The sequence below is a fragment of the Arvicanthis niloticus genome, chromosome 17 (genome assembly GCF_011762505.2).
Source record: "Arvicanthis niloticus isolate mArvNil1 chromosome 17, mArvNil1.pat.X, whole genome shotgun sequence".
NCBI classification, from domain to species: domain Eukaryota; kingdom Metazoa; phylum Chordata; class Mammalia; order Rodentia; family Muridae; genus Arvicanthis; species Arvicanthis niloticus.
Window position 1 is genome coordinate 63644213 of NC_047674.1, and position 15305 is coordinate 63659517.

Genomic DNA, 15305 nt, shown 5'->3' on the forward strand with positions numbered 1-15305 from the left:
ATGTGTTCTTGAATTCTGATTACTAGAATTTTATTGAGTATAATTGTGTTGATGTTTACAAGCAAAATTATTCTGAAATTCTCTTTGTTGAATTTTTGTGTGGTTTAGATATCAGGATTACTGTGGCTTCATAGGAAGAATTTAGCAGGGTTGCTAGTGATAATTTAATTTCTATTTTCTGTAATCATTAAAAAACATTGGTATTTGGTCTTTGAAAGTCTGTTAGAATTTTACACTAAAACCATCTGTACTGGACTTTTATGGTTGGGAGTCTTTTAATGACCGTTACTATTTCCTTAAGTGTTATAGAACTGTTGACATTATGACAATTTACTTAGTCTTTATTTTAATTTGGTAAAAAGTATCTATCTACAAAATTATCTATTTCATTTAAATTTTCCAATTTTGTGAAGTATCATTATTAGAGTCAGGGTTGACTATCTGTCATGGGATTGGTCTTAGCTTGGGGCAGTCATTGGTTAGCAATTCTCTCATCTTCTGCTCTACGTTTATGCCTGTATATCTTGTAGTTACAGCATTTTGGGTGAGGTGAGGTCATCTCCCTCCACTGGAAAACCCACATGACTATGAGAGGTAGTCATTTCAGTCTCCATAGCAGCTGCTGTCAGGAATCTCATTAGTGTTACCCATATAGACTCCTAGGAAACTGTTCATACCCAGATCTCTACCTAGTCCCAGATATGCCACACACCACTTTTCATTCTTACTAGCAGGTGTAAGATGGAATCTCAGAATCATTGTGACTTGCATTTCTCTCAGAGATTATGAAGGACTGTCTTACCCTATCTTTTAGTTGCTGTTGTTGTTCAGGGACCTTTCCCAGCTCCATCTTCAACCATTATTTTTCTCTCTGTTTTGATAATCTCAACATATAAATTCTGTACCTCTAGTTCTAGTGTCTACTCTAGGCTGTATTACCAAGTCTTAAATTTGTCTCTCTTGCTCTGTCTGAACTATGAAGTTCTGCAGTTTTTGTTATGGCATTTTTTTTTCCAGCTTGCTTCTCCATTCTTAATTTTCCCAAATTCTTTTGTTTCTATAATATCTTCCAATGACATTTCTATGGCTCATAGTTTTTATCTAGGGCTCTGTCTTTTGAGAAGAGATAGTAAACCAAGATAATAATATTGTAATAATACCTGGCATGATGTCAATTTTCTTTAAATCCATCCATTTCAAAATAACATCTCATAAAACCCCCAAATATTTATTGTACATTTCTTCTTTATATATTATATATACATACATATCTTATCATTTATAATTTATAATTGTTCTAATTCATTCTAATTCAGAGTTTCCTGTACCTTAGTCTCCCTCTGGTGTCTCTGGTGTTTGATTAAGGAACCTGCAGATTCCTCTGATTTATTTTTTTAATTTTTTGTTTGTTTGTTTGCTTGTTTTTTGTTTTTTGTTTTTTTTTTTTGTTTTATTACATTCCAGCCGTTACCCTGCCACACCACTCTCCACCAATTCTTCAACCCATTATCTTTTCCATTTGCCTCTGGAGAGTGTTCCCCCTGTTTATTCCCATCCCTAGCATGGGCATCCCACTTCCCTGGGCCTTCACGCCTCTACTGAATTAGACTCATCCTCACCAACTGAGGACATATTAAGAAGTCCTCTTCTACTTATGTGCCAGGGGCATTGGTATAATTTGTGTATGCTTTTTGGTTGGTGGCATAGTCTATGAGAGCTCCTAAGAGTCTTGGTTAGTTGAGACTGTTGATCTTCCTATGAGGTTGACATCTCCTTCAGCTCCTTCAATCCTTCCCCTAACTCTTTCTTAGGGGTCCCCAATCTCAGTCTGATAGTCGACTGTAAGTATCTGCATCTGCCTCAGCCATGGTAGGCTCCTATCTGTAAGCACAACATAGCATCAGTAATAGTGTCAGGCTCTGGTGCCTTCTCCTTAACCCATAAGATATATCAAAATTTGGGCTGGTCACCAGACAGCTTTTTGTTCAGTCTCTGCTCCATTTTCTCCCCTGCATTTCTTTAACACCGGAAAAATGCTGGGACAAAAATTTTGACAGTGGGTTGGTAACTCTGTTTCTCCACTTAGGGCTCTGTCTATCTACTGGAGGTGGTCTCTTCAGGTTCCCTCTCCCCATTGTTGGCGTTTCAGCTATGGTCACACTTATTGAGTCTTGGGAGTTTTTCACATTCCAGATCTCTGGGACTTTCTAGAGGGTGTCTCTATACAATCAGAAGCTGCATATTTCCATTCATTCTCCTGACCCTTAGAGATAATCTTCTGATTCCCTCCCCCCATACTTGACACCACCACTCTTCTCTTTTTCCACTCTTCTATTCCACCCAGGTCCTTCATACTCTCTGTCTCCAATGATTAATTTGTGCCTCCAAGAGGGATTGAAGCATTCTTACTTTGGCCTTTCTTCTTTTTACACTTCTTACTATCTAGGCATTTTATCCTGGGTATCTTATATTTCTTGGCCCACTTATCTGTAAGAACATACCATTCATATCATTTTGAGTATGGCTTATCTCATTCAGGATATTTTCTAGTTCTATCCATTTTCATGCAAATCTCACTGTGTTCCCATTTTTAATAGCTGAATAGTACTCTACTGTATAAATACAATATATTTTCTATATTTGTTAATTTCTTAAGGGAAATCTAAGTTGTTTTCAGCTTCTGGCTTTTAGAAATAATGCTGCTAGTAACAAAATAGTGCATGTTTTCTTGTAGTATAATAGAGCATCTTTTGGTTATATGCCTATTAGTTACCACTGGGTCTTCAGTTAGAAGTAGTTCCAATTTTCTGAGAAAACACCAGGTTGATTTACAGAGTGTTTTTATAAGTTTATAATCCCACCAGCAATTCAGGAGTGTTCCTCATTGTCCATATCCTGGACAGCATATGCTGTCACTTGAGGTTTTTTTTTTTTTTTTTTTTTTTTTTTGTCTTAGCCATTCTGATTATTGTTAGGTAGAATCTTGGGTTTGTTTTGATTTGCATTTCTCTAATAACTAAGGGTATTAAACATTTTCTAATGTACTTCTAGGCCATTCAATATTTCTCTGGTGAGATTTCTCTGTATAGCTCTGTACACCATTTTAAATTGGGTTATTTAGTTTTGCTTGTTTGTCTGGCTGGTTGGTTGATTTTGTTTGGTTGGTTGATTGGTTTTGGTAGTCTACCTCCAAGAGTTTTTGACCCCTTTGGAAAGGAGTAGTTAACTGTAGAAAGATGTAAGGTTTCTGTGCATCTGAACCATTTCTGACTTTTGTTTGATTTTTCAGCTGGCAGATTGTGTACAGAGGTAGCCTAAAGTGCAAGCAGTTGGGAGAGCGGAGAGTGGGTCTGAGTGTCCTATGTCCTGTTTAGATGTGGGAGATTAGTCAAGGTGAGCATGGAAAGGCTGAGTCAGAGGGAGATGCCCAAATCAGCAGTCTAACTGAGAGAAGGCTCTGTAAAGTTAGCTGCAGTTTTTTCAAATATTGATCCTGAGCTATAAAGGCTGCTTCTCAGGCAGTTGCCCTCAGTGTCTTTGGTCTTTTATGCTTAGGGTAGTGTGTTGTGGCACTGGTGCTGCCTATGTCTCAACTTGGTGTTGGGATGCTTTATCTGGTTGCTGCCATTTGCTTGGTACTTGGGAAGGGAGCTTCACAGTTTCCTATACTCCCCTTTAGACACATGTGGTGTTTAACTTCCACCTTGCTGCAGCTTTAGACCACAGCCCTAGTCATTCATATTAGGGGGTATACTTTTATCTCAGGTTAATTAGGTTCTAAGATCAACATAAGGTGCACAAATTGTTAGTGGATTTTCCAATCCCAATAAACCCATAAAAAACCACACAATATAGTTACTATAATTATAAGCTATATACCTAGATTGGACAGTTCTAACACTATACTAATTTATTAAATATCTTTAAAACCTATTGCTACTTGCAGTTTCTTCTGGCTATGTGGTCCTGGTCCATCATGCTTTCTCCTCTATTTCTCCATCCTTTTTCCTCCCCCTTGTCCTTCTCTCTCCATCTACCTGTCCCCAACCCTGAAACCTCTCATTCCAGATTTCCCCTCTACTGCCTAATCACAGTCTCTAAACTTTTTGACCAGTTAAAATTCAGAGAAGTTTCAAATGACATCATCTGAGGATGTGATAGACTTCTAGTTGGGGCCAACCCCTTTTTGAGGAAGCAAAATTGACATCAGAATAAAAACAGCATAAGGCCAACCTACTACAAGACAGACTAAATGTGAACCTTCTGCTATCTGTGAAAGACTGACCACCATTCATATCTGTATACAGATAATTATTACTCAGCATGTTACAATACCATGAACCTGTACACATTTAGGTTGTGAACTTTTTAACCTAAGGGACAAGAAAAATATCTTTAGAAAGAGGAAGTTAAAATTAATAATTTAAGTGTTTGTTACATGATATTAAATACTGGTGATCTTTAGACATCTAGGTGAGAAATGGTTCTACATTTTATAAAAAGAAAGTTGGAAAATGGCTCAGCATGCAAGAATAGTTAATTAATTTAAGATCCCTAGAATCTGTGGAGTATACCATGATGTGTTATTATGCATCAGCAATACTATTTCTGGCTAGGCAATGAGAGAAGGATTTGAGCTTGCTGATGTGGTACTCCAGCAAAACTGGTGATCTTCTCATTCAGTTAGAGGCCCTGCATGCTGGTAGAGATTTACAGATAAAAGTAATCAATACCAACTTCTGATCACCATATTAACCTATATGAATTCAAACATATATACGTGTATACACACAAACATAAGAACAGAGTGAAACACTGGTTGGTTTGTGTTTTAAGCTTTTTAGGTCTTGTGACTCCCAACTTGACTATTGCACAGAGGCTTGCAGTATCCACAGATGTCTTTATTCAGACACACAAAATGACATGTACAACTTACTTGCATGAAGTTGGATATTTCTTTGATTTTTAAATGTAAATATTTCTCAATCCAGTAGATTATTAACATCACTATTTTTGTGATCATTCCCATCGCTAATCATCATCATCAACAATGATATCATCTTCATTATCTTATCAATACCATCATCATCACCACCACCACATCCATCACAACAATAACCAACACTTTGATGAGCAAACTATAATATATTTCAGCCTCTGTTTATGCTCTTTCTTGACTAGTTTTGGTTTGTGAGCCTTGTTGCTGTGATAAAACACTTTGGCCTAAAAACCTTGAGAATTAAAGGTTTTATTGGATGTTACAAGTTACAATCTATCAACAAGGAAAGCAAAGGAAAAAATCAGGGAATGAGTTTTCATTAGAAATCATGAAGGAATTCTACCCATTGGCGTGTTCCCAGGCTCCTGATCAACTATTTTACTTTTACTGCCCATATCAAGCTGCCAGAGATTGTTAACTACTACTGTGTTGACTTCCTATAATCAATTAGCAATCAAAATTATTTATATACACGTACTCAGGTCAATTTAATGGAGGTTATTTTAGAACTGAGGTTTCTTTTCTTCATTTTAAAAGGAAGATCAAGCTATCACAGCAGTCATTGGGCTGTGCTTAATCAGCTAGATCTCAAACTTGTCATAGTTTTTTTTTTTTTTATCAAATAAACTATTTATAAACTAAACTTTATTTTTTTATTTTTATCCTTATGTGATTGGCTTGTAATTTCCATGAACTCTTGTCTCGACTGACCATGGCCTGCCAAGAGTAGTTGTAAATCTTATTTATCCAAGGTTTAGATCCAAGGCTTAGTGTGTGGTTAACTAAGGGTAGTCTTCTTCTCCTCCTCATCCTCCTTCTTCTCCTTCTTCTTCTTCTTTGGAATAGTTGAAGACATTTCATTTTAGAAGCTGTCCTTACTCAGAATTTAATCTGTTGAAGTTAGATGAAAGCTTAGATTAGACGACAATGGTGCTGTGCATATGTTCCTCAGAAAGGTCAATGAGGAAGTGGGATTCTACCAGAGTTAGGTGGAGATTGCAGAGATGGCCTTTTGTTCTCAGAACAATCTACTTCCTCTTATTTGGTAAGCTTGCCTATCTCATATTTAGATGAAATTCATCATAGTTACCTTCTTCAGAGTTTTCAGTATCACAGTCTTAATCCTAACTTTTAACTACCACTTCTGGTTTTCATGAACTTCTTTTTGTTCAACAACATGGCACCAAGAACAAGTATCTTCAAATCATGACTATTTAGTCTTATTATGTCACTATTTTTGGATTTGGATCTTTCTACTTTGTAGCTTTCTACTTAGTTTGACTTGGGAAGCATTGAGAAGTGGAGTTTGAGACAAACATAGATGTATAAAATCCTTTAGGAAAAACAATTTTATGGTGTCACATTATCACAGACGAGATGTAATGTGAAAAGTGGTTTTACTAAAGTTAGAGAGCACAGAACTTATTATTTTAAAATTCCATATATAAAATTAGGGAGTGAAAAACAGTTGTTTTTAGAGAATGATCCTAGAAGTTAGATACATAAGGTAGACTTACAGCAAGTTTCATCTTTTTTGCTCATGCAAATAAAAGAAACACTCCTGGCTAAGGGGCATATGGAATAGAAATGAACCTAGTCTGGGCACAATAGAGTGTTTCTGTCTTCAATCATTGGCTATTAAAGGTCTGTTATTGTTAAGTATCTGGTCTCAAGAAGGAAGAGACATAGCACTCTCATGGCATTGGTAAAATGAAGTATGGTGATGTTTCCAACAGCTAGAGGGTATGAGATCTAAACACAAGGCTTGTACTTTTTTTGTGTTTCAGTTATATTCCTGAGAAAGTTAATATCACTTCAGGTTAAATACCTCTAGTAAACATTGTTTCCATTATCCATGTGTAGCATTTGAGTACAATGAATAAGTCAAATTTGAATGAAGAAATACCACATTAAAAAGAACAAGTAACAGATTAGAGATGCAATACATATAAACTAATGTAGGATATTTAAGATAATCAGTTATAATATATATAAATAATATATATTATATTATAGTATATTATATATGTATATAATATATAAAATATATTTTTATATATTATATATAAAATACATGTATATAAAACAATAGACTGATGCTTTGTTTCTTTGAGACATGGTCTCCATGCATCCCAGGTTGGAGTGGAACTCATTATGTAGTCAATGGTGTCCTTGAGCTTCCTATCTTTCTGGTTCTACCTCCTGGATGCTTTCAGCTACACACTCAGTTTGTGCAGTAGTGATGGCAGAACCAAGTTTGTGTGCATTCAAGATGCATATTCTCAAAGCTTTATTCCATATTTTCTAATTCTTAAAACCATAATCAAACTGAAAATTTCAGTATGTCTGGTGTTTTATTACCTTGAGAATTTTGGTAAAATAAGTCTTTTCACAGACATGTTTACAAATGCATACATATATACATGCATACATACATACATACATACATACATACGTGTGTGTGTGTGTGTGTGTGTGTGTGTGTGTCTGTGTTTCTTTGAAAACAACTTCAGGAAAATCTGAAATAGTTAAAGCAATCCTACAGTCCCCCCCCCCATTAAAATAAGATGAGTTGTGTTCTTTAAGAACCTCAAGCAGTAGGTAAAGATTATTTCCTTGAATGGCAATAACAATAAGGAGAAAAATATCAACTACCAAAGGCTGGTCTGTTTCTCACGTGGCTCTCTACATGACTCTATGGAGATAGAAGTTCTTTATTTCATTGATAGACATATGGAGATAATTGTAATTCATGTATTTTTAAAAAGGTGATTGCTTAAAGGAAGTCAAGTAAAAGTACTCAAGGCTACATTATGAAGAGTTAACAATTTATATCTTTCTAAAAAATTTCCAAATTTCTTCTCTCAGCAGTTAGTTGAATTGATCATCATTTTGATAGTGTTGAGTTACAAGCTTTGTTATACCTATGATAGGATGACATTTACATTAACAATCTTGCACTCAGAGATATTCTTAGTGGGTACTTTGAGTCTTACACTCATCCAGAATGATGGCAGAGCATGAATAGTAGACAAAATTGGGAAAAAGGAAACTGTTTCAATAAAGGACAAAATATTAATTATCTTAGGTTTTCAGACCAAATAATCTTTTTACCAATCACTCTAAATAATATCTATGGTGATATCAGTTATTAATAATATGTAAAGTAAGGTGTTATAAAAATTAATTAATTGCAGGTCAGTATCTTTACCCCAACTTTATTTATTCAGTTCCCAGATAAATGAAACACAAATTTTATATTTAAAATAAACATTTAATATACTTGAGCTAGGCAGACATCTACCCTCTAAACTATTTGAGTCTACTGCCCTATCAATAGCCCTGAGGTGTAAATTGGTATATTTCATCTGAACTGCTCTTAATGCAAATTCACTGTCCTTCATGGCAAAGTTATCATGTTTCACCTACCATATAGTGACTTCTCCACTCTCAGTCTTCTATCCCCACTCATGTTCCTCCTCAAACACTAAGCCCAGGAATCCCAAACTCTGCTTATCATAATTCTGCCCAGTTGTAGGCATCATTATTCACCAATCAGGGATAACCTAGGGAGGGGATTCAAGGTTGCACAGCATCAGTTGGGTCTACCTGAAGATTCTACATTCCCTGGGAGCAACCAGGCATTGGGTGCCAATATTTATCCTCACAATACATAGAAAAAACCTCAACAGGAAGGAGTGTAACTGAGTCCCAGTAAAATTTAGATACAAAATGTAAGTACTTGGCAATTTCATTTGTTGGTTGCAGTTTTCAAAACAATAAGACAACTTAAGTGGATTTTTCTTGTACCCTAAAATATTATCTGTTGCACATTATAGTTTCAGACACATAGTGCTCTGTCCAGACCATGTTATTGACATTTTCCATGACAAAATATGATAATCTTCAAGAAATAGAGTATTTTTATATGAAATGTTTAATTTTCATTGTTTGATGTAGCTTACAGTTAAGTATTGATTTCACTATGTCATGTTTACTCATGTAGTTGTAATAGCTACATCTATTTAGCTTGATTTTTGCTCCCAAAATTTATATGTATATCATCCTACTTAAACTATATCATCTACAGTTATACATGAGAAAATTCACAAGTGATCAATAGAAGCTTAAAACAAATGAATGTCTATGTTTACACAGAGACAATCTTCCTAAGATTTACATTTTACAAAAAAAATTGTTCCAAATCTTGGAAACATTCACAACATCACAAAAAGTTATCTTGTGGAAATTATAGAAATTATCAAGTTTATTTGGAGAAATGACAGCTACTGAGTTTAAAGTGCCTCGTTGCTTCACAAGTTATTTTACCTTTTTCAAGTTTGATCACCTACTTCATATGTGGTAAAGGTGTTCCTCAGTTCTCCCAGCTTGTGACAGACAAGAAATTCTGAAATTCAGTCTGGAATTATTTTAGTGTTAGATCGTATTCTATGGCCTGGTGTACAATTCTCTTTCTTCAATAGTGAAAGAGACTAATAATTCCCATCTTCTGAATACAGCTGCTGGCTCAGCCTTCATAGAGGATTCATCTGGAGCTGCTTGGGGGCAGTGGCAGCCATTATCTTGGTAGGTAACTGTTACTTGTAAGTATGCCTACATTCAGCTGGCATAGAATAGAATGCACATTTCATCTGTTAAAGTGAAACTGAGGTGAAGACGTGGAGACAGATCTAATTCTGAAAGCCTTTTGTTCCTGAGTATATTGTCATCATACATCTGCCCCTCATATACTTATTAAAATAAGCTCCATTAGCTTGTTTTAAAATTTATTTTTGAGGAAAACATCATTAACAGGCAGCCAGGAGGAAACTATATTTTTTCCCAAAACACTTTATTTATCAGTATTTGTATATACATACATACTTATACATGTATACATATATACATACATATATGAACAATAATTAAATAAGATATATTTGAAAAGTATTGGGGGTTGGGAAGAGTGGGAGGAAGGAAAGAAAGAAAAAATTATGTAAATACAGTTCTCATATATGAAATTCTCAAAAAGGAATCCATTGTTTAAAAAATGTTCAACAGATTAACTTGCATTTTACAATATGAAAATAAATATGACCTATAATTATGTTGAAGGACATTTTAACTCACTACAAACTTTGAAATTTAAAATGAAATCAATAAAAATTATTTTACCCAGCATACTAACAAAAACCACAATAACATTTTATAATTCAAAGTATTTCTGAGAACAAGAAAATGGATTGTCAGAAGCTAAGTAAGCAAGAGCCAGGGAGACACTGTGTGTTATTTCTTTTCTTTTCGTTTCTTTTTTTTTTCTTCCTTTTTTCTTTTTTTTTATTATTATCAAATCATAATTTTTACTTTTTAACACAGGGGTTATAAACACAAAAGTGCAGGATGTGGGGAAGGGGATGACACAGGAGCATAGATGTTCTGGGGGAGTACAGTATCAGAACAGGGTATCAGCTGGGTGAAGGTTCAGGGGTCAGGTCACTATGACTCTGCCTATGATTCACTTGTCCTTAACTAAGTTGGTACTATCCTCCAAGGCTGCCTATTTACAAGGTCTATAACTACTCAAGCTGGTAGAGTTCCACAAAAGCTGCCTGTTTACAATAGTTTATAGACATCTGTTTCAGTGTTTTTCCATAGAGACCCAAGACTTCAGTGTATAAGCAGGGCTGCCCCTGACATCTCCTCCCTTCTCCAATTATAGAAGGGCTGTGGCGATTCTATCTTGCCAAGGCGGGGATAGAGGACTGACCTCCAGTAATTAAAGGGGACCTTGTAATGGCTCCAGTCCTCCTATCGTTGTCCAGTGAGGCATGAAGGCCATACCCGTACCAATGTCTTTTTCCTGGAGAGGGGATACTTTTGACATCAACCCCTATGCAATCAGGCTTGTCCCTCAGGGAACCCAGAAACATATTTTTAACTTTTATTTATATTCGCTTGCAGTGCTTAGCCTCGCAGCCTAGGCAAGAATTCAGACTGCCAGACAGAGGGGGTTCTGGGTCGCCCCTCACTGTTTGGTCTAGGAGCAGAAGTCCCCTCTTTTAGGTTGGGTGGAGATGGGACTTGAAACTATATTTTGAATTGTGTGGAGCCAGCATATAGGAGAACTTAAGTCCCACCTGTGCACTGGCAAACTACCTGCAACATAGCCATGCCTCCTCCAATAAAGCCACACCTCCTATGAGTGCCACTCGCTATGGCCAAACACATGAGTCTATGGGGGCCAAAACTATTTAAACCATCCCTGCCATGAATGAATAATAGCCTTTAATTTTGAGAATGTTTATTTTGAATAAAAATACTGAAAATTATCAAAAATGAGGGCAGCTGTAGTTGTATTGTGGGTTGTACTCAATACTTCAGAGAATATTCATAGAAACTATAGGAATTCTGACTTTTTGACAAATTATCCTCAGATCCAACACAAGGTGTAATATATGAAAAAAAGATCCTGAAGTAATCTCCAATTCATTTTCTCATGCCATTCCCACAGATAAACCTGCTGTTCTACTTTCAAATTATATGGATTTTGAGAAGCAAACTTTCTTCTCTCAGTAAAGAACTTTCTACACTTCAAGACACAAAGTAAGAATGTAGTGGAATCAGCTGTTCTCATTGTAACATTTTCTAGAGGAAAAATACTTGTTGGAAAATATAATAATGAGTTTCACTGAAGTTCATAGATAGAGCCCTTGATTAGCAGGACTGAAGCCCTACCTTCTGTACCCAGACAAACAGACAAATACATAAAATCATACAAAGGTACAAAACAAAATTCTCCATACTAACCCCTTGGGCATAACCAGAAACATGGAATAGAAGAAGGGAGAAAAGTCTACATTTCAGTTAAGCCAGTCCTGTTTTTAAATTATGTACTATGGATATTTTTGTTATTTAATTATTGGCATAATATTGTTTCTTTGAAACATATACAAAGAGCTTTGTCTTAATTTATTTTCCTGTTGCTGTGACAATATACACTGACAAATACATATTTATGAGGTGCAATGTATGTTTTAAGCTTTAGTAAAGTTTCTTTTATATATGTGGGTGCCCTTGCATTTGGAGCATAGATGTTCAGAATTGCAAGTTCCTCTTGGTTCATTTTTCCTTTGATGAATATGAAGTGTCCTTCTTAATCTTTTTTGATTACTTTTGGTTGAAAAACGAGTTTATTTGATACTATTTGATTGCTACTCCAGCTTGTTTCTTGGGGCCATTTGCGTGGAAGATTGTTTTCCAACCTTTTACTCTGAGGTAGTGCCTGTCTTTTTCACAAAGGTGCATTTCCTGTATGCAGCAAAATGTTGCGTCCTGTTTATGTATTCAATCTGATAGTTTATGTCTTTTTATTGGAGAATCGAGTCCATTGATATTAAGAGATATTAAGGAAAAATGAATGTTGTTTCTTATTATTTTTGTTATTAGCAGTGTTGTTATGTTTGTGTAGCTACCTTCTTTTATGGTTGTTCGAAGATTACTTTCTTCCTTTTTCTTTTTTTTTTTTTTTTTTGTTTTTTAAGAGTGACAAGAAAACTTTAATTTATTTAACCACTAAGTTGCATTCTTGCAAAATTCCCCTTCAAGGAGCTGAATCATTTTTTTAGTGTTTTAAGTTATTTTATTTTATATTTTATTTACATTTCAGATGCCATCCCCTTTCCCCATTCCCCCCTCCCTAGAAATCCTTCATCTCATGCCTTTTTTTTTTCTTTTTGCTTTTATAAATTTTTTAAATATTAGTCAAAGACTTTATAAGTTTGGTAATGCTCAATCAGAAGTGTAACCCAATACCCAACCTAGATATATAAACTATCTTTGATTGGTGGAGACACGTGAAAATCTGCCTTCATGCTCCTCCTATCTTTCTCTATCTCATCACCTCTTTCTTGCTTTTTCTAGGTTGTAGTTTACCTCCTTGTGTTGGAGTTTTCCACCAATTATCCTTTGAAGTGCTGTATTTGTGGTAAGATATTGTGTAAATTTGGATTTGTCATGGAATATTTTGGTTTCTCCATCAATATTGTTTGAGAGTTTTGCTTGGTATAGTAGTCTGGGCTGGCATTTGTGTTCTCTTAGGGCCTGTATGATATCAGTCCAGGATATTCTGGCTTTTATAGTCTCTGGTGAGAAATCTCCTGTAATTCTTATAGGTCTGCCTTTATATGTTACTTTCCTTTTTCCCTTACTGCTTTTAGTATCTTCTCTTTGTTTTGTATATTTGATGTTTTGATTATTATGTGACGGGAGGTATTTCTTTTTTGGTCTAGTCTATTTGGGGTTCTGTAGGCTTCTTGTATATTTAAGGACATCTCTTTCTTTAGGTTAGGGAAGTTTTCCTCTATGATTTTGTTGAAGATATTTACTGGCCCTTTAAATTGAGAGTCTTCACCTTCATCTATACCTATTATCCTTAGGTTTGGTCTTCTCATTGTGTCCTGGATTTCTTGGATGTTTTGTGTTAGGAGCTTTTTGCATTTCACATTTTCTTTGACCGTTGTTTCTATGTTTTCCATGGTATCTTCTGCACATGAGATTCTCTCTTCTATCTCTTGTATTCTGTTGTTGATGCTTGCGTCTATGACTCCTGATTTTTTTCCTAGGTTTTCTATCTCCAGGGTAGTCTCCCTTTGAGATTTCTTTACTGTTTCTACTTCAATTTTTTTAGATCCTTGGTGGTTTTGTGTAATTTCTTCACCTGTTTGGTTGTGTTTTCTTGCATTTCTTTAAGGGCTTCTACCTGTTTACCTGTGTTCACCTCAAATTCTTTGAGAGTGTTGTTTATGTCCTTTTTAAAGTACTCCATCATCATCACGAGAGGTGATTTTAATTTTGAGTCCTGCTTTTCTGGTGTGATGTGGTGTTCAGGACTTGCTATGGTGGGGGAACTGGGTTCTGGTGATGCCAAGTAACTTTGGTTTCTGTTGTTTACCTTCTCACACTTGCCTTTCGCCATTTGATTATCTGTAGTGCTACATGCACTCACTGGTTCTGACTGCAGTCTGCCTATCCAGGTTTCTTGGTTGTGTCAGAACTCCTAGGGGTCTGGATGACTCTATGATCCTGAGCTCCAGCTGCTCTGGGTACAGTGGCTCCTCTAGGATATTTCAGGATATGGTGTCTCCATGGTAGTAGACCAGCTAGGTGTTTGCTGCTCTGAATGTAGTTGCTCCTCTAAGATGCTTCAGGATATGGTGTCCCCTGCTCTGCAGTTCTGTGGGCCATGTCTTCTCTAGGATGCCTGCAGCTCTTGGTCCTTGGCCTCTCTTGGGTACCTCTGCAGCTCTGCAGTCCATGACCTTCCTAGGGTGCCTCTAGACTCAATTTCCAGAGGGGAGCAGATCAGCTGGGAGACTGTTCCAGCCACCTGCATCTGGGCCAGGGGCAGAAGGGGAGTGGTTCTCTGCAGGGGCAGGGTCTGGGTGCCAGCTGTGCTCGGGGGGCTCCCTGCTGCCAGTTGTGCTTCTAAGGCCTAGGGTGGTGTGCAGTTCTCCTACCTGCTGCTCTGTGGTCTGTGACCTCCCTAGGGTGCCTCCGGACTCAGTTTCCAGAGGGGAGCAAATTGGCTGGGATACTGCTCTAGCCACTGGTATTTGTGCCAGGGGTGGAAGGCTTAATTTTTTTTTTTTACAAAAAATAATTTCCGTCTAAGAATTCTATTTTCTGATATGATAATGTGTTAATTATTTGGCAGGGTCTCATTCTTTTGTTCAAAACGGACAAGCAATCTGGTAATGCTAATTTATTGTATTTATTTTCTTTACGGTCATGTTGCTAATTCTCACAGTCTACAGAGACATAGGTGATGATGTAAAGTCATGACTGAACTGGTGATGTTATCTAACAGTAAAAACCAGCAATTACAGTGTTGGGGATTTAGCTCAGTGGTAGAGAACTTGCCTAGCAAGCGCAAGGCCCCCGGGTTCAGTCTTCAGCTCTGAAAAAAATTTAAAAATGATGGGTTACAGTGAAGCTTATAGCTTAGGAAAAATGATAGTCAATGAGGAAGCACAAGGCTGAACAAAATATTTCAAGTTGTAGTGCCATTTTGCATTTTTGTCAATGTTTTTTTATGTTTAGCCCAGATTAAATCTGATGAGATCATTACTTAATGTTTAAAATCAGAACATTTTCACTACCTTACTGTCCTTGATCTAAACACTCAGTACCAGAATATGTTAATAAATAGAGTATATCAATATCTCACTCACTGTAATATACCTTACTTCTTAAGCAACATTGAACTGACTCTTAGCTGTACTGTGATTGTGTACTTGAATTTTTTAGG

General features: G+C 36.2%; 1 pseudogene; it reads right to left on the bottom strand.

The window, feature by feature from the left end:
* Positions 1 to 7398, bottom strand: part of LOC117722292 (vomeronasal type-2 receptor 116-like) — a 44127-nt pseudogene extending 36729 nt beyond the window's left edge.
* Between the last annotated feature and the right edge of the window lie 7907 nt (positions 7399 to 15305).